We start from the raw sequence: 27,139 nt of genomic DNA, 5'->3' as shown, positions 1-27,139 counted from the left end.
AGTGCTAACACCCGTTCAAGTGACCATATTGGATATAATCACCTATTGGACTGCAAAGTGAACCGGTTGAAGTTGTGGAATGCGGCAATATTAACTACACTGCAGACTCCTGAATCTGGACCTCACACCCCTTAAGGTATGTGGGTCATCTAGCTTATCATTTAGTAAATAAACAGTAGGTTTAGATGGAAGACAAACCTTTGTAAATAGAATAAGTCGGACTGTAATTTAAATTCAACGAGATTAAGCTAAACTTATCCCAAAGTTCATCTGGTAGCGTCGCCGACTGAACAATCAATCTATGGTTTTTACTTATTTCAAGATGAAATCCATTTCACTTCAACGTTTCAATTCATCTTAGTTCTTGTTCCGTTTGGATCAAATAGGGCCCTATCGACGCATTGCTGAAATTTATTACTTACGAAACTTGCTCACGATTTAATGTCTCGAGTCCCAACAGTGATCCTTGAGGAAGGGAAAGGGAAAATGTACCTATATAGGTGGATTGTACAGAATCATGTATAGTTTAATTAATACAAAGGCTTTAGCTGAAAATCTAAATGTTTTTGTTTCAAAATATTGAGCTTTATGGAAAATCGTGACCGCACAAGAAGTTACATAAAACAGCGGAACGTTTGGAGCATATCAAAAAAGCATGTAGGTATAAGACGGATTAAGTGAGACAAATCACTTTCTTTTCGGCCAACACAGTCTTAGCAGTATTATTATGTATCCTAAGTCACGGTTTACGTGTTTCACTTCCTACCTGTCAGACGTACCTAGTTGTCGAGTTATTGAACCGAACGCGTGCTGTCGGATTATTCCGAGGCTTTTGGAAGGCTCTGCTCTCATTTTTTCAGGCCACGGATGTCTGCAAACAAAAAGAATATATTTACTACATCGCCGTTTGGCTTCTGCCATTTGTTTCGGTGTTTTTCTCCATAGATAAACCCAAAAATGTAGAGCGGAATATTATATGTATTTACCTAATCCGCTATCTGTACCGTTCATTAAAAAGTCACGGATTAGACATTAAACGGATGGAATTACTTGGAAATTCAGGGGCTTTGAGACTTAAATACCGAACTATTAGTGTAGTGTTCCTGTTTTCTTTATCTATTCCTTACCTATTTTGGCGCTATAGATCAAAATTTCCGCGCTTACTTTACATTCTTTATTTTGTCTAGAGATCAAATTTTTTGGGAATTGTTCAAGACGGCTCGCTTTCCAACCGCTATGCACACGGAATGACTCCATTGAGCACGATACCGGGACCTGAAAATCCATTCATAGATTACTATCTAATGGGAGAATAAACACGCCACCGTGAGAAACTAAATAAATAGCTCACTCACTGTTTGTTCTCATCATTTACGGGGATTTTGGCCTGTTAGTTTAGTAATAGGTTCCTTTTTTTTTTCATTTTCGGATTGAGTAGGCAAACATTGGAAGTGGAACATGCTTCGTGGAAAGGAAATAGTTCTAATCGTACTTGTGCTGGCATTGGTCCGGTTTTCTTTCGAAACATGAATGGTCTTTGAGGATTTAAGTGAGTTATTTATCTTCTTTGGGGTGTGTTGGAAAATGGTGGGTTGGGAAATTGTAAAGATCGGGCAAGAATTAGATCCCATTCATCTTACCTATTTATCTTGTGGAATATCCATTATTAGTGGCCGACATTTTATAGCAAACATCCGAAAAATTTCATGTGATTCCAGAAAAATATCAGTCCAGTAGTGTAGGTAATATTGATAGCTCACAAACAAACATGTTACAGATGTAGTGCATAATTATTTTCCAACGTATTTTCACGGAAACGTACGAACGAGTCTTGCTATTTAGTCAGTCTCGGTACGAAAACTGCTGTACTGAGGTTGACTGAAGAACCGTAGCATGACAAATACTTACGAACGTTTCCGAGAAAATTACGATGGAAAACAATTATGCACTAGGTACATCTAAATATTAGAGAATAGCATATACTTTTGACGCGTAGTCTCATCCGCTGCTATGGATGTATCGTTGCGTACACAAACATATCCAAGCCAAAGTTTCGTGGCATCGCGTGTTCACCCAGTAAGGCGAATAAGCGAAGCGTGGCCGTGGGAACGGGCCCTATAAATACTGCCGCCGCGGGGGAGGCTCTTTATCAACAATTATTCCCGGGGGATAAATCTTTCTAATGTTTTCTTTAAACGTTCAGAAAACCCAGAAAAATGTCCTTGAGGTAGAGCTGATAGAGTCGGACCAAGCTTCTGCATGGCATTTGCAATGACAAAGTGTGGTAATGTCATCATTACTCTCAAATTTCTAAGAAATTTTAAGACGTTTTAAAGAAAATAGTTTTTGTATGATTTGTGTACGTAACTCATGAACTTTAAACTTCTCTGAAAAGGACTCAAGTCTCTACAGAAGACTCGGGTCTCTAACAAGTTGAAAAGAACTTAAGACTTAATTATAAGAGTCTGAAAACGGAGTCAAGTCTTATAGCAGCGGACTCAAAAGACTCTGGTCTTAACCAAAACTATTTGACGTCGCACATGGCATGAAAACTTAACGCGATCCTACTATATGGAACGTATTTTCTAATCAATCCATTCAATCCACCCAAACCCATCATCAACCCATCTCGACACTGGGGTACCTCAAGTTAATAAGCTGGCATAATACTAATTAATTACATCTGAGCACGTTTTAAAACAGGGACACCGTTGATACAGGCATAATAAATAAAACAAGTATTATAAAACGTCCCGACCAAATTGGGTCGGACATGTCTGCACATACGAGAGTGTTGCGCCGGCTAGTTGAAATTCGTGCCGCGTAAGTCGCATGTGTGACCGGCCTTATAATCAACAATCTGTTTCTTCTCGTTAACTTAAATTCACTCGGGCCTAGATAAAGTAGGTAATCTGCTGAACTATTGTGGATGTTGTGCTGGTAATCGGAAAAGAGTCACTGGATGAATATTCTTTAGCTTTACTCGGTCAATGTAGAGAAGACAGTCTATCAGGTAAATCCACTACTTGACGCTAGATGTCGACTACGAAATAACCCGCGTTTTAGTAAGAAAACTGATGTGTGGAGTTAGCAGTAGCACTCTATCCTTACTTATTTCTTTATCTATGCTAACGGCGGCGGCGCAGCGACCCTAAATGAGTCTTGGCCTCCGACATGAGTACACACCAGTTGTCTCGATCCTGTGCACTCTACCGCCACGTGCCAGTTATTGGCAAAACATTATTCAAACAATATTCATTTCACTAAACTTTCTGTGATGTTTGCACGCTAATCAAATAGATAAATAAGCATACATATGTAAATAGATGTGTCCAAACAAGTATTTCACGCGCCAACACGTAGTCGTTCCAAGCATTTTATGGCTTTTTTGTCTGTATTTTTAAAATGGTCTGACTAGATCAGAATTTTGATCGGATCGCTTAAAAAAAGATCGATTAAAATGCTTTAGAAGCTTGGAATAGATGAGACTCAAATACCACGTCTATGGCTATAAAAATCCTCCTATCTTACTGTAATTTAGCATGTTTCGTGTTTTTGTTGATGCATGTGATTTTTTCAATTTTTAATTACCGATATTTACTACTATTTGTTATTATTTGGCTTGGCACCGACTTTAGACATATCAGTTGATATCCCATATACTTACTTAAATAGGATAACATGTTAATGTTATCCTTTTATCAATGTCGGTTTTCTTTTTTTGTCATTGGTTACTCTTCTATCCGCTTTACGTGCATGGAGAGCCTTTGTTTGTCATTTTCCGTACAAAACACAGTCTGCCGATTTTTATGGGGTGGGGCACGTCAAATGTATGGTTATTTTTATTTGTAGTACTAATAGCCATGTCAGATAAACATCAGTTCATACAAAAGTTTGCACAATTGTGCAAGGTTTTTGGCAGAGGGGTAAGCTATTAAAGGCGACTCCAGTTATTACGACACCTTAATTTGCGACAAAATAAAAGATATCAAGCCCCCCTATTAAGAAGTTCTGTAATGTCCCAAGCCCTAATCGTAACGAATCCATTCTCACGATCATTTTAATTGAGGGCATTAAGGATTCCCCGGGATAATTACTTGTAGGTATAAAAGAGCTCCCCTTCTGTAATGTGGTAATCACGACACGGCTAGTCTTTGATTTTCAGGTGCAGCGTGGCGTATCCTTTCTACGCGACTTTAATGGTAATTAAGTGGTCTAACTGTACTAACATCAGCGACGGACAATATACCGGGTGTGGCCTGTAATACGAGCAAACAATTTAACTGTATGCTTTATTAATACTCCTCATACTGACCAACATTTGTTCAGCAACTTTTAAAAATAACTAACTTGTGGTTTGAATTTTAATACACTTTAAAGTTTATTCTAAGACGCAATGTATTGCGAATTTTGTTATGTTTAAGGCGTGACAAGCAACGTCAATCACAATGATATGGCGTGGCGATGGCGTCCATTGAAGATTATATTTATTTTGTATGAAAAATAGGGACTCTAAATATTTTATAATTTTTAAAAGTTGTTGAACAAAAGTGTTAACCTTTTAGGAGTACAATCTATGTTTTAATCGAACGAGCGAGCGAAGCGAAGCGAAGTTCTTACATTCGACTTGGATCACGCGGCTGGCTAGCGGCACGTCCCGGCATTTCGATGTTTTTAAGCTGAACTGTCAGAAGATAGTTTGATACTCAAGAACTTAAGTAAATTTGTTCTAATTTAAATGAAATTGGGTAAACGTGTAGTTGAGGGCATTATATTTTAGTGATTAAATTATGAGCAGGCTCGATTAAGGGATTATTGAGGTAGAAGAGCTTAGAATGCCAAAAAGCTGCTATTCTGGTCATTTTATTTGCAAAAAACATGGTCGAATTTAGTATCAAATGAAAGTGCTCGGTTTGCACTTTTATGATATCGTTTTTAAATGTACCTTTTTGAAATAATTAGCAAGATAAAAATAAAATAATATAAACATAATATAGGTATTTGACATTTGACAGGAAATATTTCGGCTTAGCACAGATACAGTTTATTTTAATCTCTATGATTTCTATGAGCACTTTATTCGAAAAATAGCGACATCTATATTACTTAACGCTAAACTTTTTTTTAATATGGCTTCACTTAATTCGTCAGAACGTCTTAAAAGTCTTGTATCTAAGGCATGGATCAAACAAAAAAACATCTGTTAGAACAGATTATTTATGGACATCGTTGTCATGGAGGCGATTGTCAAAAAACATTTATTAAATATATTAATACGGGTCACTCACGGAAGTTTTGTTATTAAAACACCCCATTTATTATCTGTACTACGACATAATTCTGATAAATAAAAATACTTTCAGTTTTACAATGTTAAAATAAACAATGTTTTCATACGCCATCACAGTTGCTGAGAACTTTATTACCAAAAAATGTAGAAAAATTATGGCGGGTAGATTCACAACCTGCTGCGTGTAATTGTGTTTCGTGGTCAATTGTGTGTTATTCCAGCCGTGTATGATAGGTATCTAATTTATTTACATCAACAGTCAAGTTAATAGTAGATTGTACAACAAGGGCATAAAGTGACCCATTCTTACCCGAGGCAATTTTTTTCGAGGCAAAATACCCATATAACCATTCCAGTCGCAGAATCACAAAGTGGTAACTAAATGTCAGATGTGTCGTAACAGAGTCCACACAATGTGTCTAGAATTGTTTCGAAACAAAGTGTCGTCGCCGTGTCTACACTTTTCCGTAACAAGGTGTCGACACATTTGTGTGCACTTTGCGTGCGGTTTGCGACTAAATCTGACAGCAAATTTGTGACAGCAAATGTCAATATAAAATACCTCTTGAAAACCAAGGTTTGTCAAACTACTATTAGTGTCTCGTGTGCTCGTAATTCTAGTAAGTCATCATGGGCAATGCAAATGATAATAATCGACCGAAACCATATAAACACCCAACACCCGTCAACCTTTTACAGAAAAGTTTTTAAAGAAATTCAATAAGCTACTTAGGTCAGACAACGAATGCTCCAAAAGTTGTAGAGGGAAATGCTCGGAACACAATTTTTGACTCCGTAACTCGGTTTGACAAGTTAGGAGGTGAACATATCAAAAGTCCCCGGCCGTAGCCCTTGAGCGGGGGGGAGAGAGGGGGCTTTGAAGGTCCCATTTTCCCGTTTTTCGATTATATCTCGGAAACTATGCATCTCAGCGACATGGCCACTTATACAAAATGAAAGTTAATTTAATTTGTTACAAGTTTATTCCGTCAATTTTTTCGATATGTTGAATAGTTTTTGAGATATCCGCTCTTGATAGTTTATTTAGGGCTCTCAATTTTATCTTGATATATCTATATCAGTGAAGGTGCTAGGCCGTGTTTGGTATCGTTTTCGTATAAATCTGGGGTGCTGAATCCATTTAAGATATCACATTGACACCATTCCACAAAATAAAAATAAATCTTTTTAGGGTTCCGTACCTCAAAAGGAAAAAACGGAACCCTTATAGGATCACTCGTGCGTCTGAATGTATGTCCGTCTGAATACACAAAATAGTTCTTTACCTATAGATGACAGGAAAACCTATTAGAAATGTGCAGTCAAGCGCGAGTCGGACTTAATGTACGGAACCCTTAATACGCGAGTCCGACTCGCACTTGGCCGGTTTTTTTGAAACTCTTCTTGACGCTTAACCGCTGAACCGATTTCGTTGAAATTTGGTATAGAAATAGTTTGCGTCCCGGAACAGGACATAGGATAGATCTTATAACCAAAATCATCTTTTGAAGGTGTGAAAAGTGGCGTGGAAATTTGTACGGGAAATCTATTGATGCTGAACCGATTTATATGAAATTTGGGATGGTCTACATCTTTGATTTAGTTAAAAATGATGAAAAAACATGACTTCAAACCTAAACTTAAACAGTATTAACTTCAAGAAGTCAATTCTGAATTCCCCCCTACACCTCATTTCACACCTTTAAAGGGTGATTTTTGAGATAACTTATTATATCCTGTCTCGGGACTCAAAATATATGTGTACCAAATTTAAATTAAAACTGTTCAGCAGTTTAAGCGTGAAGAGGAGTTTAAAAGAAAGTATTTTAATAAGTTTATGTTTTTACTTCGGAATGGTGTCAATGTGATACCTTAACTAAATTTGGTAGGTACTGCGAATTTATACGAATCCATACCAAAACATGGCCTCGTAGCTTTACTGTTGTAGAAGTCAAAATAAAATTGAGTGCCCTAAATTCTTATTACTTGGCCAAACTTGTGTAGAAGGAAAAGGTAAAATAAAAGTCTTCGGCAGGAATATAAGACACAAATATATATATTTTTTGCGTTACTATTTCATTCATCAAATATAAACATACCTTTACTTAAAAAATTACAAGGTCGAAATGTCACGGAACTTTTTTTTTTTCCTTTATTAAGGGGCTTTTTCGATTGAACGAATATGTCACCCCATAAAAAACAGACTTAATTAACAAAGTTAAAAGAAAGTAAATAGCTACATCTAGTTTAATTACATCACACATTTCTGTCCCTCAGACCGCACTTAACAATATTTAGTACCTTTTCAACAACCTCAGACATGGGGTTCGAAAGGTAGGTATTACATAACCCAATGGAACTGTCATTGTCATGAAATATCTGTCTTCTAAGTCGCTCATTTCGGACACACTCCATTAAAATATGATACACATCCTCGACGCGATTACATAAGGTGCATAATTCCGAATTCACTTTACGCATGAGGTAGGCGAACTTATTCAATGGAATGTGTCCAGAGCGCAATCTCAATAATAAAACTAGATCCTGCCTACACAACACACTATTATCAATCCAAGGAGAATTAAAGGGTTGTGGCTGTATTGTCTTATACCAAATACCTTTGTCCCTAGATCTCTCGTCGAAATATTCCTTCCACAATTCGCGACACTTTAATTTGACTAAATGTAAACAGTCATTATTGCCCCCATATAATGTTTCAAGTGAAATTCAATGCCATCGCTGCATGCCTGTTTTGCTAATGCATCAGCTGTCTCATTGCCACTTATACCTACTTGCGATGGAATCCATTGCAATATTATAACTTTTGCCATAGATTTAGTAATATGTGAAAAATATAAACTTTTATGACAAAAAAAATCTGGACACAATTTAAGAATCACGCAATTGCGTCGAGGAATCATCTGTATTTTTGCTTGTTTCATTACCTTCTCGCTTCTTTTTTGTCCTTTGTATTCTGTAGCAATTTGTTAGATCTGAAAATAAAGATAACTTGCGTCGTCACGGATGTCGATTTATAGGTTTTAGGGAGTGCAGAATTCGAAAACGATGATCATTTTATAATCCAAGATGGCGGCTACGTATTTTGTCATAAAAGTGGAATCCAAAATAGTCATCATTTTCGAAATCTGCGCCCCCTAAAACCTATAAAATGACATCCATGACGACTTTTATGACATAGTGCATGGCCGCCATCTTGGAATCCAAAATAGTCATCATTTTCGAAATCTGCGCCCCCTAAAACCTATAAAACGATATCCATGACGACTTTTATGACATAGTGCATTGCCGCCATTTTTAAATTGAAAATGTTATCATTTTCGAAATCTGCGCCCCCCAAAACCTATAAAACGACACCCATGACGACTTTTATGACATAGTGCATGGCCGCCATTTTGGATTTCAAAATGGTCATCATTTTCTAAATCGGGGCCCCCTAAAACCTATAAAACGACATCCATGACGACTTTTATGACATAGTGCATGGCCGCCATCTTGGAATCCAAAATGGTTATCATTTTCGAAATCTGCGCCCCCTAAAACCTATAAAACGACACCCATGACGACTTTTATGGCATAGTGCATGGCCGCCATTTTGGATTCCAAAATGGTCATCATTTTCAAAATTGGGGCCCCCTAAAACGTATAAAACGACATCCATGACGACTTTTATGACACAGTGCATGGCCGCCATTTCGGATTCCAAAATGGTCATTATTTTCGAAATCGGCACTCCCTAAAACCTATATATCGACACCCATCTCGACTTTTATGACAAAGTGTTTTGCTACCATCTGCATGCAAGACATTTCTATTATTTTTACGTACAAAAATGGCCCCCTGTCAACTTTCAATCGAGATTTAATCGATAATTTATTCGATTAATATTCAGATTAATTCAATTTCAATCTATGTTAGGTCGACTAAACTAATCGCGATTAAAATTTGAGAATTAACTTTTTTTATTCCATTAATTAGTCGAATAAACAGTTAATCGATTAATGCCCATCTCTGACCACGGCATTTTTACACTTTGAGAATATCTGAAAACAAATCAACACAAGGAGCCATTTTGCAAATCCAGTAACATACCAGTAACTTTGTTATTACTTTTGACAGCGCGTGTCATGTGTCAACACAGAGTCGACACAAAGTCGAAACATTGCAACTACTTTGTGACTGCAATATTTCTCAGCCTTGAACCATATTTATACATCATAATTAACAAGTTTCGTAGTATGTAAAGCGTTATTTCTGTTATTTAAGTATAGTATACGCATCGAAGTACTAAAAATGCTTCAAATAATATAGTTATGAACACAGGCACTGAGAAGTAAACAATTTCATTTCCGGCTAAACTAAAACAATGTGGTGGCGCGTTGATTATATTACACTTAGTTTATCAAATCACTCGAGCAGTTTAATTCCCCACAATAATTTAAGTCATATTGTAATATAAATGCAAACAATATATAATTACGTCTTGTAATCCGTTTTAGAGATGGCGTATTAATGTCACTTATTTTTATTTAAGTATTTTTCCATCTGACAGTTTCCATTTGACAGGAACAAAATGAACGAATGAACGAATGATTTTGGCATAAAGTAGTCGCAAACCCGAAACAATGTGTGCACACGGCGACCACACTTTATGTCACTTTGTGTCATGTGTCGACCCTTCCCCATTTCTGGTAACTGTGTCGACACGGCGACGACTCTGCGACTGGAATTGTGACCGAAACAGACGGTGTCGACACAAGATGTGTCAACACCGCGTCGTAACGGCGACTGGAAATGGTTGTATGGGTAGTAGACGAGGGTAAAAATGGACATTTATGCCCTTGTTGTACACTCTGCTTTTCACTTCGGTAGCAAGGAAAATACACAAAAAAATCAAATATTTTAGGTTATTTTAACGTATTTATTCAAGACTAAAGAAAATTGTTCTTGGGCCGGTCGGAAGCGCGGGGCACGCCGATCGGGAGAGCGCCGGTCGGGGGCCCGCCGGCAGGGCTGGCAGTTTGTATGGCAGAATTTGGACTTTATTGCTAAGTCAATAAGGGTCGTAATAGATGATTTTACTTTATGCTCTAGAGCATAAAATGCGATTTTATGTCGTCTACGCACGACATAAAGGTGCACTTTTTGAGCATGAGAAGTGAAAAAGTATCTAATCTGTTTTCGTGTACTAATAAATATCCTGAAGCCTTTCTTCAAAGTCAAAGTTTTTTACGTTTGCAACATACTTAGACGCTATTTATGCCTCCCCCCCCCCCCCCCCCCCCTGATATTGACGTTGATATTTCTGGTTAAGAATTACAGAATTCAAAATGGATGCAAAGTTCCACGAGAGGGCTCTCTTTGTCCTATATATTATACATACTACTCTTTGCTTAAATCTATCAGTCAAGGGCTCCACAGACCTTGCAATAAATCCAGGCGATTTTTGATCCATTGCAGCCTATAGTGCGACATGAAATAGTAGAAATTGAATAAAATGGAACTCAAAAATGTCCATACTAAATTGTTGCCATGTGTAAGCATTTTACGTCGAAAATGTGACAGTTACGTAGAAAGTGGTGCTCTCATTTATTTTCTACTATTTTATGACGCACTATATATACGATACCTAAGTAGTGCAACAAAGTCAATCGCTCTATAATAATTTTTGGTTAACTGCGAGTTCTCAGTTCAGGGCGAACTACTAGTTATTTACTCGTGTTACAGGCCACACCCGGTATAGACGAAGCTCTCATGCTTAAGGCGGTCTACCACACCGGCTGCGTGTGCGTGACGTGCCGTGCGCGTGCGCTAAAAGGATGGAGCCGCACACGCACACGTCACGCAAGCGGTGTGCCGTCTCTCATAAGGATCTGTACACTACAACGCGCACATGCACGTCTTCGCACACGCATCCGGTGTGCACAGGCCTTTGTTTAATTTGCAGTCACCTGTTAAGATGATGGACAACCGCTTCTCCATACAAACGTAGTTCCCATTGTCCTCTCCAGATATTGATATTATAAAAGATATTTACACAATTTATTGTCTCTGCAGTTCCTGCAATTCTTTTGAAAAGCATTGGTTAAGGGCCCCCCCACATCTAGCGTCTTTCGAGCGTCGGCGTCTGTCGGCGTCTGGTCAGCGCTATGGAAAATGACGTCGCTGCGCAGTTGCGTCGACGCTGCGTCGACGTTGCGTCGAGCAGCGGCCATAGAATTGTAGACGCCGACGCTCGAAAGACGCCAGATGTGGGGGGGCCCTAAGGGATATTTGAAAAGCTTTCGGAATACACAGCAAGTTCGTGCGACTTATCGTCAAAATTAATTATGTAACGCATTTGCCCGCGGTTCCGATTTTATCAACCTCCCCTTCGATTACTGTATAAAATTCACATTAGGGCGCCATTGTGCGAATGGTCATTCGGTAAGGCTTTGTGAGGTGGTCGTTAAAGCAGCAGGAATACAGTGCATGTTTTAACAATGAAACACGGCGGTATTTGGGCAAGATACGTCTTCTGATTTACTTTTAAATGTTAATAGGTACCTACTACCTATAATAATAAGGTAAAGAGAATAATAAGGTAAGGTAAGATAAAAGTGGTAGCTATAGCTACCACTTTTATCTAGGATCATAAGACGATTTCATCACTATCAATACATATTATAACTAATACAAAGTGCCCCACCGTTCTGTCTGTATGTTCGCGATAAACTCAAAAACTACTGAACAGATTTTCATGCGGTTTTCACCTATCAATAGAGTGATTCTTGAGGAAGGTTTAGGTGTATTGTCTGTTAAGATTTTGTGTAACCCGTGCGAAGCCGAGGCGGGTCGCTGCGGACGGACTGACATACAAGATAAAACGAAAAGGCGTGTTGCTGTTGTCTAATAAACACCTAACCTAACCTAACCTAACCTAAGGATCAACGGTCCATCTATTCTACTGTTCTATATTTCAAACAAGCCAAGATTGAATCATCTTATTTCCATCACAACCCTGAGTAGGACAAGTGGGGTGACTCCGGGACAAGTGCCCACTCCGTCTGCCGCGGTCTCTGCGGTCCGACACACTGGCACTTTCACCTCCCCCGCTGGTTAGTGAAGCTTGCAGATTTGTGTCTATTTTGGCCTCTTATTCATTGAAATAGATGCCATATTAGAAAGGACCAATGCCTTTACTGCCCAAGGCTGGAATTGACACGCGTCTTCAGCTTTCGCGGGTGATGTCATAATCCCTACGCTATTATTACCTAAGTCGCCGACACTCGTTGAAATTGAGATATCTTATTGGTAGGTTCTTCATCATATCAGGCTGGCGTTCAATGTTGAAAGTTTCAAGGATCACGACACGTATACTGGTTGTTTGGTTATCGACGTAGAAAAAAAAAACAACGGGTTGCACTCCGGGAGTGCCGGCAGAAGTGAAAACTCAATGACATTGTAACTCAAAATATTAATAACAGCACCATCTAGTGCAAAATGTCTGCAGCACTATGTATAATTGAGGTTAACGCCATCTAGCGTTATTTCGTCGCATTACTTGAAACCCCTAAGCACATCACTGTGAGTACTAGAGTTATATTAGTACCAGTTTGAGGGAAACTCACTAGATGGCATTTAAATCAAAAAAGAAAAACTCAATGACATTGTAACAGTGTCCGTCACACGTGACGTCACGTCTTACGTCTTACGCTCTCGCGAGTTTAACATTTTTTCCCCATCACAAAAAGTGCTCAGCGCCGCTAAAGAAGTTTTCACTTCAAAATTGAAGTAAATACTCTGGTTGGCCCTAGGCAAATGCTCTGAATTTAGCGACAACAGCATACCCCTCATTAGCAATGCCACTCCGACACTCTTCTGTCAACACTCGACGTCTACAAATGTCCCCTGTGCAAGTGACCTCGCTGTTGTTAGCTGTGCCCGGTATGTTTGGTTAACATTTGAGACAAAGGTGCATATTATTGTTCTTACATAAGGAGGTACAAGGTAAATTGGGCGTAATTTAGGGAAAAGGATCCAACTAGGGAATGCAATCTCGATCTCGCAATTTCAAGATCTCGCGAGATCTCGCACGAATTTTTGAGATTTAATCTCTTTGACAGGAAATCTCGATTTTAGCAATCTCGGTCGAGATCTTGATTAATATTTTAGAGATCTCGAACGAGATTCAAATATTGATTCGTGTGAATTACTTTGTTTTGAGTAATCTTTTTGACCTTAGGTTCATGTTGTTCAGGCAGTGCTATTGTATGCGGCCGGCTTTAGCTGATGATAAAAGCACTGTGGCGCGCTCTGTACGGAAAAATCGGTCGAACTTAACGTACCCAGTCACAATTATTTATTATTTTTGCTCGCTTACCCTACATTTTTTTGTAAGTTGCTGAGTGCTTGTCAAAAATATCAACTGAGCATGTTCCCTCTGCTTACAATGTTGTAAAATTAAAAATAATTAGTACCACTTTTTCATAATTACATGCAAATTAGAACTACATACATATTAATTGTTTGTTTTTTAATAATGGTATTTTTTTTATTAAATTGATCTTCAAAATAAAACATCACGTAGGTACTCTAAATAAGTAGTATATACGGAATTCTTAGAGATTTTTGCTCAAAATAACACATTTTTAATTACTTTGTCAAATCTCGATCTCGTCGAGATGAATCTCAATCTCGAAAGTGTGACGGTCGAGATCTCGAAACACCCTATCTCGATTCAGATTTTTCGTGCGAGATCTCGAATTGCCAATCTTGGTGCGAGATTGCTTTCCCTAGATCCAACGCACAAAAAATTGTCAAAAAAATGAATTTTCACTCAAAAAATAAATGTCATTAGGTACCTAATTTAAATGACAAATGATTAGATAATTTCAATGATAGATTATTTTCGCTAAACTTATTACGTCCAATGTCCAAGGGGCCTATTTTGACTTGTTCTGCGAACATTGAAGGCGTGACAACATTTATTAAAAGTAGCGATATCATCGGTGGCTGTAAAATGCATCGACTGAAAGTTGAAGGGGACATTTTACTAATAACTTTAAATTCAAATCTCTAAAACTCCCCTTAACCATTCTCCTAGTCTCACCTGGGGGCCTAAAGAAGATGACAATCATTTGCGCAACGACAACGGAACGCTGTCTCTCTATCGCACTAATATGGAAGAGTGATAGAGAGACAGCGTTTCGATAGGCTTATGTTATAAAATTACCACGACATCAGCCAGCGTCGCCGCGGCCGGTCGAACTGGACCGAAACCTGCTTGGTTCGATGCCCGGGCCAGCACTTGTCTCCGAGTAACTTGTATCTCATCTCGTAACCTGACCTTGGTCGCTGACCGACATAGCTGATAGCCTCATTTGCTTTATTTGCACCTTTATCTTTGATTAATTAATGGATTTATGTGATAGGAGAGGATGATGACGCGTTAGTTTCCTCGATATTGCAATTTCACAAATTTTACAAAATTTTACAATTTTTTATCTCCATGCCATTTTTCAAGACTTTGTATGGCGGTAACGGAATGGAAGGAACAAAAAATAGGAAATTTTGGGACACAGCTTGTGACTCTAAGTAGAAATAACAAACATTTCCAAATCAGAAAATAAGTGTACATTTTTAAATAAAATAATAGCCAATTAATATGAAATAAATAAGCTGTCAAATAGCGGTTAATTTTAAAAACTATTGCTGTTATATAATAATACGAGCCGCTTGAAGTTCGCGCGTTAAAATCCGGTTGTAAAGCAAGTTTACGTTTTTTTACGCATGTGGTGCCATTTCAATTTGTAACGATTATTGTATCGTTGGATTGTATTGCTATGGTTCAATCGTTTCTGTAAACTAGTCATAAATAAATACTCGAATTGGTTCGATAAAATTCGCGTGCACTGTAGCATTGTACACGTTATAAAAGTGAAACTTAAGAGCCACAGAACTTAGCCGTCGCCATACAATACGTTACGCTCTCATTTTAAAACGACATTTTGAACATTCAAGTAACATATATACATGTCTGATACTAGTTTACGTTGCTAAAAATTGAAATAGAAAGAAATTAGAGCAAGTAGAAGTTTTACCTACATACAAAACTTAAACTTAAGTAGTGGCTTACAAAATATGTACATGTATAAATACCTACGTTCCAAATTTCATTAAAAATATCTTAGAGTTTACGAGTGAAATGGCTGTCAAATAGGGACAGACCGACGGACGGGCAGATGGACACGACGAAACTATAAGGGTTCCATTTTTGCCATTTTGGCTATGGAACCTAAAAAGAATTTCCCAAATTGGTTCAGCCGTCTACATCTTAGAAAAAGGGGCCAAACAATACAAAAAACCTGACTAATTGTAAACTCCTTGACATTTTGGTCAGTTAAAAATCAGCCAATTTTTGCTTCATTGTCTCCCAAAACAGATTAAAGTACCAAAGTAAATTTATCTAAAACCAGCAAATTAAATTCACACTTAAAGTGGCTCCTAAACTATTCACTTAAGAACTATTATAATATGAGGTAAAGTGGTTCGAAAACCGCTAAGTCGTAGTCGGTTTAAAGACGTTAAGAGTCTCACGACACGACGACCCTAGCAGCCATACAAGTTACGCTCCACTACCTGGTTGTCTGGAAGAGATCGCTCTTTAGCGATAAGACCGCCTGTTGTTACCTCTGTCTTGTATTTTGTATGTCTCTCTGTAAATGTTTTTTGAGGTTGTGAAATAAAGAGGATTTGTATTGTATTGTATTATCGTACGCTCATTTTAAAACGACAAGCTGAAATGACATGAAACTTGGCATGGACATAGGTACTAGTTTTCCTTGGTGGAAATTGTAGATGGCGACACCTTTTGATAGTTAACACATATCAGTGAAAGAACAAGGATCAAAGACAATTAATGGCGTTCTAAAAGTTATAATCCTGTGTCGAAAGATGGCAGTAAATTTACTGTGACTACAAACTTTTCTTTTACAATACGCCTATATTCTAAATTACCTTTGGTAATACAAAGAGAATAGAGTACCTAAGTAATTTGCATACAAAACTTGTACACACTCTATGTTTAAAATACAAGTTTCATGTTATTTCAGCTTGTCGTTTTGAGAGCGTAACTTGTATTGTATGGTGGCGGTTAAGTTCGTGTGTCTCTTAAAGACGTTAAATCGAACGGGGGTTCGAGACTGTTTGCGCTCAATAAGCCGCGGCAAACATTCTCCATTCAACCATTTTGTAATCTATTTCCCAACAGGCAAGACTTCGATTTAAACCCTTTAGGTACGAAAATTAGTACCAGAAACGTTACTTGACTTGAGTGTTCATGTCAAATTTAATGTTAAATATCATAATGTCATTTTAAAATGAGAACGTAACCAGGCGTGGCTCACTCCGCGATTTCGTCGCTTTGCTACAGGTAGCTAAAAGTACATCCGTTCCACACCAATTTTGGGGAAAGCCATAAGCCGCGCGTGGCGCTGTCGCCACCTAGCGGCCATATCTGTCCTGATCGTAACAGATGCGTTTTGTTAGAGAGTGAGTCTTCTGTAGTATTATTTATTCTGTGACGTAACTTTGGTGTATGGCGGTGAGGAGGTTCGTGTGACTCTTAAAATAACAATACTTGTAACTTTTGCGCGTAAGTACCTACCTACTTAGAGTTAGACCAAGATAAGTCTGCAACGATTTAGATTGCACACGCAGTGCAAGTGTTATTTATACGTCATAATTTCATAGAAATTTATTTATACGTTACGCAAGTGTTATTTATACGTCATAATTTCAAAGAAATTTGACGATTAAAATAACACTTGCACTGCGTGTGCTATCCAAATCGTTGCCGACTTATCTTGGTCTAACTTTATATAAATCATATATAAAAGGCGAGGCACCTAGGGCATACTTTTTAACGTACATTTTACATCCGTGTGTTTTGAGTGGTAATTTTGCCACCCAAGACATTAACTTCCAATAAAAAAAAAACTACGAGTAGAATGAATCTCGGTAGTCAAAATAATGACCCTTCCAACTCGAAGGTCCACTCAATATGCTTTGCGAATGAAAGAGAACTTTACTTACATAAAACCGTTACGAAATGAAGAGTTTCTACCTGCGATCGAGCAGGCTAATTGGCGAGTAATATTTTAACAATGAGATATCATCATGGGTCATGATGATACACTTTTAACAACAACATTTAACAATGAACAACGAGTAAGTCACCGCCATTTAATCGTATTTGGTTAAATTAATTCTAAAGATAGGAAGAAAAACAAATTATAATCTGGCAAACCAATTTCTCTTTGTATGTCTGGTACTAGTTGTCTTGGCTAAAATTGTCATAGCAAGAAAATAGAGCGACTAGATAGAAGTCTGACTAGAGCTCAAAAATTACCCCACGTGTACTTAAGAGCCAACAGGAGTGGTCATTCCTCCATACAAACGTAGTCCTCGTTTTCCTCCGTGGTTTTTGAAGCTAGAGCAATGATTTTTTCAACACAGATTAATATTGTCAATATCTGTGTCGGACCGTTTTACTTTTTTTGATATTTTTGTTTTTTAAGGCGCTAGAGCCCTTCAAAAACGGCCAAAATGGCCTAATAGACTATGCCACAATGAGAGGCGTGGTATTCAAAACTGATATCAATTAGCCAAAAAAGCAAAACGGTCCGACACAGATAATTTCATAATCATTTAGATTTCCAAATTTGGTTACGATTGGTTAAGTTTTGGGGGAGGAAAAAGAGGACTACGAAACCTCGATTTTTGTCATTTTTACGCAGGATTTTTCGCCTCAGCTGCAGTTGTCCCTATCGCACTAATTTTAGGGGCGGAGTCAAGTTTCTAAATACGTACACAGCCAGAAAAGTGATGGGCAATAGTCGACATTTAATGTCGATAATCTAGTGATGTAAGAAGTTATCGATAAACCGTCTTGTGTGAAAATATCTAGATCCTAAGATACAAGGGGTTTTGGGTTGAGAGTAGGGAACACATTTTTGTAGTTATGATATACAATCTATTATGAACTTTTTGATTCTAATATTTCAAATTAGAAATCAAAATCAAAAATATTTTATTGCATGGTTAAAATGGGTTAACAAAATTTTTAGGTACCTACAGGCACGCTTCGTAATTGTCGAGCAATTTAGGGTCCTAGCTGAATTGGTTGTTCCATACTTACTCGTGCTCTATGGAATGTCCAATTTAGCTAGAACCCTAAATGGCTCAACAATCACGGAGCGTGACAGTACTAATGATTCATGTTCTGTATATCCTGCCCTACAATGGCGTTAATATTTGGTTGTCATGTCTATACTTCGTTTTTAAGCATTATTGAAAAAAAAAATAGTAAATACTAATATTAACCACTAAGTACATAACTATTACAAAAAAAGCTAAATAATTATACGATTGCATGCTTAAAAAAGACACGTCACCTTCACTCTAATGCTAAACAAACGAAGAATAAAAACTAACAGCGATAAGACCGCCTGTTGCTACCTTTATCTACATTGTAAATCGGTTTTAGGGTTCCGTACCCAAAGGGTAAAACACGGGACCCTATTACTAAGATTCCGCTGTCCGTCCGTCCGTCTGTCACCAGGCTGTATCTCACGAACCGTGATAGCTAGACAGTTGAAATTTTCACAGATGATTTATTTCTGTTGCCGCTATAACAACAAATACTAAAAACAGGATAGAATAAAAATTTTAGTGGGGCCTCCCATACAACAAACGTGATTTTTGACCGAAGTTAAGCAACGTCGGGCGGGGTCAGTACTTGGATGGGTGACCGTTTTTATAAATAATGGTACGGAACCCTTCGTGTGCGAGTCCGACTTGCAACTTGCCGGTTTTTTTTTAATTTGTTTTTATGTTTGTGGTGTAATAAAGAATATTTTAGAGTCAGACCAAGAAAAGTCTACAGCAATTTTGATAGCACACGCAGTGCAAGTGTTATTTATATGTCATAATTTCATAGAAGCGACGTTTGAAATAATACTTGCACTGCGTGTTCTATCAAAATCGCTATAGATTTTTCTTGGCCTAACTCTACTTTAAATTACAAAGTAAGGCCTAAATTATAAAATAAGGCCCATCAATGTTTTTTTTTTGTGTTTATTAAACTTGATATTTTGTCTATAGTATTAGCGGACATGGCCTCAAAATTTAAACCCGCTTAAGAATCGGGCCTTATTTCGTGCATTATATACAATACTACCCATTTTTGTGTAGTCATTATTTATACTATAGAAGCATTGTTTGAGTAGCCAATTATTTAAACAGTATTTTTTTAAAGGGCAACGGTGGCAATATTTTAAGGTCTGGATAATAAGATACAGATCTTAATAAGGATATCAATGTAAGTGAATGTTACCATGACTACCAAACAAACAAATGTGATAGAATTTGCCAGCTGGCATTGTAACATTCAGACAGTTACCTATGTACCTAATCTGAAATATGAAAGTCGGTTAAAAGTTCTTTGGCCAGTTCACACTTTTGACTGCAACAGGTTGGGCTGGACATATGGCAAGGGAAGGTAAAGATAAGTGGGATAGAGAGGAAGCGGAATGGTATCCTAGAAATGGAAAAAGGAGAGAAGGGAGACCAATAATGAGGTGGTTGGATGACATAAAGAAGCATGCGGGACCTAATTGGATAGGGACGGCAAGGGATAGAGAGCTGTGGAGAGAGCTGGGGGAGGCCTATGCAAAGAAGGCAGACTGAAATAATTATTAAAAAGCAATGACATAAAAATTATTTAATAAAGTTACTAAGGAAAAAATATTGAAACTAATTGATATAAATGAAATGTGAATTTATTTAAATGTAATATGTGCTGAAATCTAATTTTTTGGTAAATAAAGGCTATTCTATTCTATTCTATTCTAATTTGACAGGTGACAACAAAAAAAATATTAATTCCTGCTAAAATTTCGGAGTCATAGTGAATAGTACCAAAACAAGGTTGATTTTTAGGGTTCTGTAGCCAAAGGGTAAAAATGGGACCCCTATTACGAGGACTCCAATATGTTATTAGATCAAATTATTTTCAGAAAATATTTAATTTAGGCTTAGGGATGGCGAGGCTCCATAAGCCTTCAGTAAGTAGTGCATAAGTATACTTGGAAAAATTCGACCTATGCCTAGGGTTGCCAGATCGAAAGGCGCTATTATCGGGAAAAAATATCAATTTTTCGGGATTTTGGGACTTAAGTCGGGAAAAAGAAAAACATTAAATTAAAGTAATTGTATTAAAAACAACGATATTTTACATTATTGGCACTAAGTCAGCTGCTCTGCCCATAGAGCCCTTCCCCGGGACTCAAACTATCTCTATAGGTACCAAATTTCAACTAAATCGGTTCAGCGGCTTAAGCGTGAAGAGGTAACAGACAGACAGACACACTTTCGCCTTTATAATATTAGTATGGATAACGTGAAGCTGTTTTTCGGGACAATTTTCACTTTGTCGGGAATCGGGAACACATGCTAAAAATCGGGAGAATACCGCCAAATCCCGACCATCTGGCAACCCTACCTATGCCGCCGTGGGTGGCCCGGTGGCAGAATGGCACAGGCACCTGCTGCAATAGCAGAGGACGCTGCTTTGATTCCAGCCTAGGGCACTGGAGGCCTTGGTCACTTTTTAGGGTTGCGTACCCATAGGGTAAAAACGGGACCCTATTAAATATTAAGACTCTGCTGTCCGTCTGTCTGTCACCAGGCTGTATCTCAAGATCTCATGAACCGTGATAACTAGATTAACTAGACAGTTTCAATTTTCACAAATGATGTATTTCTGTTGCCGCTATAACAACAAATACTAAAAACAAATTAAAGAAATATTTAAGCGGGGCCAATGCAATGCTAGGCTGGATATGACTGATGAAATGAGTAAATTTTTATTAATATGTTTTAATATGACATGTTGGTGGCAAACAAGCATACAAGGCTGTTAATGCCGATGGTAAGTGGGAGTTTAGACTAGACCTCTGCTTCTCCAAGGGACTCACATTGCTGACCGAGTAAATTTTTATTAATATGTTTTAATATGACATGTTGGTGGCAAACAAGCATACAAGGCTGTTAATGCCAATGGTAAGTGGGAGTTTAGACTAGACCTCTGCTTCTCCAAGGGACTCACATTGCTGACCGAGTAAATTTTTATTAATATGTTTTAATATGACATGTTGGTGGCAAACAAGCATACAAGGCTGTTAATGCCGATGGTAAGTGGGAGTTTAGACTAGACCTCTGCTTCTCCAAGGGACTCACATTGCTGACCGAGTAAATTTTTATTAATATGTTTTAACATGGCATGTTGGTGGCAAACAAGCATACAACTCATACAAGGCTGTTAATGCCGATGGTAAGTGGGAATTTAGACTAGACCTCTGATTCTCCAAGGGACTCACATTGTTGACCGAGTAAATTTTTATTAATATGTTTTAATATGACATGTTGGTGGCAAACAAGAATACAAGGCTGTTAATGCCGATGGTAAGTGGGAGTTTAGATTAGACCTCTGCTTCTCCAAGGGACTCACATTGTTGACCAAGTAAATTTTTATTAATATGTTTTGCGATACAGCGAGGAAATGCCGCCAGCATCCTTGGTACAATGCCTCAAGGGCCTATTTTAGATTTAAGCTAGTTATTAATTTCGTTTAGTAGTACCACTGTATATATATTGTATGTAAATAAATGTTTTAAATATGTTTTAATATGACATGTTGGTGGCAAACAAGAATACAAGGCTGTTAATGCCGATGGTAAGTGGGGGTTTAGACTAGACCTCTGCTTCTCCAAGGGACTCACATTGCTGACCGGTTACAAATCTATTACACTCATACTAGGGTTCCGTACCTGAAGGGTAACTAAAAAACGGGAACCTATTAGCGATTCCGACTCGCACTTGGCCGGTTTTTCTTAGTAGGTATATGACATTTATTTCAGTTTTACTTCATTGTCCGTCTGTCTGTCTGTCTGTCTGTCACCAGGCTGTATCTCATGAACCGTGATAGGCCTAGGCAGTTGAAATTTTCACAGATGATGTATTTCTGTTACCGCTATAACAACAAATACTAAAAAGTATGGAACCCTTCGTGCGCGAGCACTTGCCCGGTTTGACATTTCAGGCTCCGTCACACAGGCGCGTTTCGCGTGCGGCGCGTGAGCGGGGCGCGCCGCTATTTCATATAAAACGCTCAGGCCCGGCTCTGAAATCGCGCCGGTGTGACGGAACCTTTATTTCAGTTTACTCCACTGTCCCTCTGTCACCAGGCTGTATCTCATGAACCGTGATAGCTAGACAGTTGAAATTTTCACACATGATGTATTTCTGTTGCCGCTATAACAACAAATATTAAAAAGTGTTCCGTTCTTGATGGGTGAGTCCGACTCGCACTTATTCAGTTTTTTTTTTGTAAACGAATTTAATATTAACGGATAGGCATTAATATTAAAGAATGAAATAGTAGTGATAATTTCCATACTTTCACTTTAGTGCCATGAAGGGTAGGTACAAAAGGGTTCCCTCTTTTGAGATTGGAAAGTGGGCTAGGTTATAAATGCGGCCTTCACAGAACCGATCTGTGACCAGAAAAGTGGGTCAGGTTAGAACTGTGATCCTTATAGAACCAAACTGCAACCAGAAGTAAGTTAGGTTAGAACTGCGACCCTTACAGAACCGAACTGCTACCAGAAAAGCGGATTAGGTTTTTTTAATTACATATTTGTTTTTAGATATATCGGAATAGTAAATTTTTCGAGTTATGATTGTATGTTACGGATTTAAAGTTTTCTGAGATGAGATAGGTTTGTAACCGCCTTGATGAAGGTATGAAGTCTAAAAGTAAATAATTACTTAATTCAAAATGAGTATTACCTATTACTATTATTTATTTTACCCGAGCGAAGCCGGGTTTTCATCTAGTAATTTCATAGAAGCGACGTTTGAAATAATACTTGCACTGCGTGTTCTATCAAAATCGCTATAGATTTTTCTTGGCCTAACTCTACTTTAAATTACAAAGTAAGGCCTAAATTATAAAATAAGGCCCATCAATGTTTTTTTTTGTGTTTATTAAACTTGATATTTTGTCTATAGTATTAGCGGACATGGCCTCAAAATTTAAACCCGCTTAAGAATCGGGCCTTATTTCGTGCATTATATACAATACTACCCATTTTTGTGTAGTCATTATTTATACTATAGAAGCATTGTTTGAGTAGCCAATTATTTAAACAGTATTTTTTTAAAGGGCAACGGTGGCAATATTTTAAGGTCTGGATAATAAGATACAGATCTTAATAAGGATATCAATGTAAGTGAATGTTACCATGACTACCAAACAAACAAATGTGATAGAATTTGCCAGCTGGCATTGTAACATTCAGACAGTTACCTATGTACCTAATCTGAAATATGAATAAATTAGTAATATTTTAAACAGGAAAGTAAACCGAATTTTGGCCTTTTGCTGGACACAATCACAATAGTAATTTGTTTTACAAGAGGGCAAAGTTTATCGCCACCGGTTGATGCATTTGCAGCACCAATGGTAGAAAATGCAAGTTCATCATCAACTGCATAATCGACGTTTGATATGACTATTGAATCTGAGCTTTTTGATCATGAATCATGTTAAAACAAAATTTTAGAATGTCGCAGAATAGTGGATTTAAAATATTTATTTTCTGTGATCTCAAATATCAGGCACGATCATACAAATTGTACATTTGCTGATCTTGCCTTTGTCATTGAAAGACGTAAGGGTTTACACAGAGAATATATATTTAAGTGTAATATGTGCAAAAAAAAGGAAACGATACACTCTGAAGACCCAAAAAGAAAATGTTAGTAAATCTGCTCCTCCCCATGGTTACTTGGTTCCTTATTCAACCTACCTGAAATTAAACGAGTAGGTTAGTAAATTATATCATTTTACATTATAAAGTTAAATGTTTAGGTATCTCAATCACTTACTCACTGGTGGACATGGACGCAAAATTTTTGCCCATCTACTTATACTATCTTATAAAAAATGTAATTTTGAAAGTTAGCACGCTTAAAGTTCGTTTTTTTTGCATTAAGGTAACAGATTTTGACATGTCTTATTAAAAATTACCATTGAAAAATAAGTCATAGCAAATATGTTAGAATTATAAATCATATTAATCATATTAATGAGCAAGAGCACCCTAAACCGGCGAGCGTGTATGAGGAATGTTATGAATGTGAAGGAAGCGAAAGTGGTATGTCAGGATCGTAGCAAGTGGAAATCGTTGGTCTCTGCCTACCCCTCCGGGAAATAGGCGTGATTGTATGTATGTATGTATTAATCATATACTTTTTTATATTCTTTTGCTTTCATAAGTAATATAAACTAATTTTTGAAAGCGTTTTTTAATAATTATTAATAAAAAGACACGTCATGATTGTTTACCTTCTTTCCAATGCTAAAAAATAACGAACTATAATAACCGGGCCTTATTTGGTACAGAACCTTGATTTGATAGGTACATCGGATATTCTGGGCCCCTGAGTTTGTTACGTAAAGGACAAAATGGTGACATGTGGTTAGAGCTGATACTGTTAAACTAGTGGTTCTGTGCGCTAAGTATAAAAAATAAGCTTCAGCGAACTCATTAAGCCTAGAAAAAACCCTACACCCTACTGCCACTTAAGTCAGTCTTGAGTCTTTGAATCAATTTCCGTAGTAGTACTACTACTACTAAGGTACTAGGAGGTAATAAGGCCTATAGTAGGTATAATAAGGCCTACCTGAAAAATAATGTTCTTACAACAGTGTAACCGTGTTAGTTATTTGAGTAACATATATGTAAAGTGATACAATTAAAAGCTAACAGCAAACCAGTACATAAATTATATCTTATGTACTTCTTATGAATTACACTCTTATAAAGGTTTCGGCTAATTACGCTTAATTACTTGAATAAAGGTAGATGAATTGCGTGCGGTCCAATAGGTAACCACAACTCACGGAGTCCAAAACAATAAGCTGATCAGCAAAGTCAAGTAAACAAAGCCAAGTCACAGTAGTAGAAAGATTATCGAGTTCCGTAAACGTAAGCCGGGTCAAAAAATTCAATCGCAACACAGTAAGTAATAAGTGAACGCCTCGTGGCAGTAACGCACGAAAAATAACATTGCAAATTGTCGGCAATGAGGCGCGCGCGGGTGCAAGCGTACGCATCTGTGTGCATGCATTACACACACAAATACAGTCTCTCACGCCCCGTCAGAGCGACGGGTATATTCAGCTTGAAATCTCAAAATTGACTTTTAGCTCAGCTCCCGTTTCGTCTTAATGACCTAATAATGGCAAGGTGTCAGTGTTATGGACCGTTTTTTGAAGAACCGATTCAGAAATGTACTGAGAGCTTTCTTAAATATATGTATTTCGCCGCTGACCTTTCCAAATATGCCTTTGCAAATGTGTATAACCAATAGAACTTGACTTACATACAAAAGCGTTACGAAATGAAGAGTTTCTACCTGCAATCGGGCAGGCAAATTGCCGAGTAATATTTCAACAATGACCTGCGTCACCGGCATTACTCGTATTTGATTGTTACACAATGCTAGCTCATCGCGACCCGAGCGATGTTTCAATCTAAGCGTTCGGACCTATCAATTTATCAAAATCTAATATACTATTAGCAGACCCCGTTACCAATGTTGAAGTAGGTACATTGAGAATACGAGTAAGGGTTGGCAAAAATACGTACACTAAATTCGTGTTTTGTACATAACTTCGTCTTATCGTATAATGGGATTCACGGACCTATTCAATATTTAGGATATGTGATAAGTTTTAGATAATATTCATAGTAAAAAAAAATGATTAGGTGAAACTGGGGACGGGAGGCAAACTTAGGTTGTATTATAATTTTTATTAATTTTTATGCAGTTCTATTTATTTAGAGTCAATGTATCAGAAGAGAAGCGGTCATCCACAATCTTAAAATACATACTAATAACTCACCGTAACTGAGATCACGTTCACTGTTTTGCTTGCGTCTAACTTGGTCCCAATCAGCACAACACTTATCTGACCACAGATAGCCCCTGTGTCTTTTCGATAAGGTTTAGAATGGTCTAGTGCCGAACGGACCAGATTAGAATCGGACGCGGCCGTGACACGTGCTCTTCCAACGGTTTCTTCTGGCGGTTACCGATGTACTTGCAGGCACCATTGAACCATTAGCTAAGTATACCACAGGTCTAGAATGTACAAGATTGCCTGCCTAAAATCAAAAGCGCTACCTTCAAAAATCGGAATGTTGCCTAGTGACATTGCAAGTGTTGATTTCAAAATTAATATGTGATTGCTTATATTATTTGCTGTTATAACAGATTGCAAATTTTAACTAGGTAGTCACTGCATGTCCTAAATGCAGCTTTTCGTATTTTCCAGTCCTAATCTTACATTTTTAACATTCAAGTTTCAAGACAGTCTATAGCGGCCGCTTTGACCCTCAAAAGCGCCAACGTTTTTTTTTTTCATTTCTGCCACACTTCAGTCGAGTCATTTTAGATCTGTGGGATATAATACATGCATAGACTTGTCACAGATTTGTGACAGATCAGAGAGACACGTGCTTTAACTCTAAAAAGTTTTAGGAGAGTCGTGTAATGTATTGGGCCTCATACATTCCACGACTCTTCTCTTTCCACACAAACTCTAGTAGGAATAGGAAAGTTTCCATTCATACATCAGAGACTAAAAAGCTCCTTCTGAGACCAAAGCCTATTTAGTCAGCTCATAAGTTATAACACATGTCGTGTGACGTTATCGGA

General features: G+C 37.7%; 1 long non-coding RNA gene across 1 annotated transcript in view; it reads right to left on the bottom strand.

The window, feature by feature from the left end:
- Positions 1-15,591, bottom strand: part of LOC134794132 (uncharacterized) — a 331,004-nt gene extending 315,413 nt beyond the window's left edge. Inside the window, exon 1 of the long non-coding RNA XR_010144639.1 lies at positions 15,548-15,591. This is a non-coding gene — a long non-coding RNA (uncharacterized LOC134794132). The remainder of the gene's footprint in view (positions 1-15,547) is intronic.
- Between the last annotated feature and the right edge of the window lie 11,548 nt (positions 15,592-27,139).

Source organism: Cydia splendana, chromosome 1 (genome assembly GCF_910591565.1).
Source record: "Cydia splendana chromosome 1, ilCydSple1.2, whole genome shotgun sequence".
Classification (NCBI taxonomy): Eukaryota; Metazoa; Arthropoda; class Insecta; order Lepidoptera; family Tortricidae; genus Cydia; species Cydia splendana.
Note: the sequence above shows the minus strand (reverse complement) of the source record. Positions and strands in the feature narration are given on the sequence as shown.